Here is a 2,140-nt window from a genome sequence, read left to right as displayed (position 1 = left end):
CACCAAGCTATTAGAGCTTCGTGATGAACTATAACATATCAGGGATAGATGATGATCCTTGAGCAACTCGCGATGTTTGACGCCGCGAAAGTAGAAATCAAGAAGGAGCATCAATTGTTGATGGTTAGTAAAACCACTAGTTTCTAGAAGGGCAAGGGCAAAAGGGATACTTCATGAAACAGCAAATCATTTGCTGCTCTAGTAAAGAATCCCAAGGTTGAACCCAAACCCGAGACTAAGTGCTTCTGTAATGAGGGGAACGGTCACTGAAGCAGAACTACCCTAGATACTTCGTAGATGAGAAGGCTGGCAAGGTCGACAGAAGTATATTGGATATACATTATATGAATGTGTACTTTACTAGTACTCCTAGCAGCACCAGGATATTAGATACCGGTTCGGTTGCTAAGTGTTAGTAACTCGAAATAAAAGCTGCGGAATAAACGGAGACTAGCTAAAGGTGAGATGACGATATGTGTTGGAAGTGTTTTCCAAGGTTGATGTGATCAAGCATCGCATGCTCCCTCTACCATCGAGATTTGGTGTTGAGCATAAACATGATTGGATTATGTTTATCGCAATACGGTTATTCATTTAAGGAGAATAATGGTTACTCTGTTTATTTGAATAATACCTTCAATGGTCTTGCACCTAAAATGAATCTCGATCGCAGTGATACACATGTTCGTGCCAAAAGATATAAAATAGTAATGATAGTACCACATACTTGTGGCACTGCCATTTGAGTCATATTGGTATAGAACGCATGAAGAAGCTCCATGTAGATGGATCTTTGGACTCACTCGTTTTTGAAAATATTGAGACATGCGAACCATGTCTATTGGTATATATATGCATGAAGAAACTCCATGCAGATGGATCGTTTGGACTCACTTGATTTTGAATCACTTGAGACATGCAAATCATACCACATGGGCAAGATGACTGAAAGGCCTCGTTTTCAGTAAGATGGAACAAGAGAGCAACTTGTTGGAAGTAATACATTTTGATGTATGCAGTCCAATGAGTGCTGAGGCATGCAGTGGATATCGTTATGTTCTTACTTCATAGATGATTTGAGTAGATGCTGAGTGTATTTACTTGATGAAACACAAGTATGAATTATTGAAAGGTTCAAGTAATTTCAGAGTGAAGTTGAAGATCGTCATGACAAGAGGATAAAATGTCTATGATATGATCATAGAGATATCTGAGTTACGAGTTTGGCACACAATTAAGACATTGTGGAAAGTGTTTCACAATTAATACCGCCTGGAACACCACAGTGTGATGGTGTGTCCGAACATCATAACTGCACCCTATTGGATATGGTGCATACCATGATGTCTCTTATCGAATTACCACTATCGTTTATGGGTTAGGCATTAGAGACAACCGCATTCACTTTAAAAAGGGCACCACACAATTCTGTTGAGACGACACCGTTTAGAGAAACCTAAGTTGTCGTTTCTTAAAAGTTTGGGGTTGCGATGCTTATGTGAAAAAGTTTCAGGCTGATAAGCTCGAACCCAAAGCGGATAAATGCATCTTCATAAGAATACCCAAAACAGTTGGGTATACCTCCTATTTCAGATCTGGAAGCAAAATTAATTGCTTCTAGAAACGAGTCCTTTCTCGAGGAAAAGTTTCTCTCGAAAGAATTGAGTGGGAGGATGGTGGAGACTTGATAAGGTTATTGAACCGACACTTCAACTAGTGTGTAGCAGGGCACAGGAAGTTGTTCCTGTGGCACCTACACCAATTGAAGTGGAAGCTTATGATAGTGATCATGAAAGTTCGGATCAAGTCACTACCAAACCTCGCAGGACGACGAGGATGCATACTACTTCAGAGTAATGCGTGATCCTGTCTTGGAAGTCATGTTGCTAGACAACAATGAACCTACGAGCTATGGAGAAGCCATGGTGGGCCCATATTCCGACAAATGGTTAGAAGCCATGAAATCCGAGATAGGATCCATGTATCAGAACAAAGCATGGACTTTGGTGAACTTGCCCGATGATCGGCAAGCCATTGAGATAAATGGATCTTTAAGAAGAAGACGGACGTGGACGGTAATGGTACCGTCTATGAAGCTCGACTTGTGGCAAAGAGTATTTCCACAAGTTCAAGGAGTTGA

The sequence above is a fragment of the Aegilops tauschii genome, chromosome 1 (genome assembly GCF_002575655.3).
Source record: "Aegilops tauschii subsp. strangulata cultivar AL8/78 chromosome 1, Aet v6.0, whole genome shotgun sequence".
Classification (NCBI taxonomy): domain Eukaryota; kingdom Viridiplantae; phylum Streptophyta; class Magnoliopsida; order Poales; family Poaceae; genus Aegilops; species Aegilops tauschii.
Note: the sequence above shows the minus strand (reverse complement) of the source record.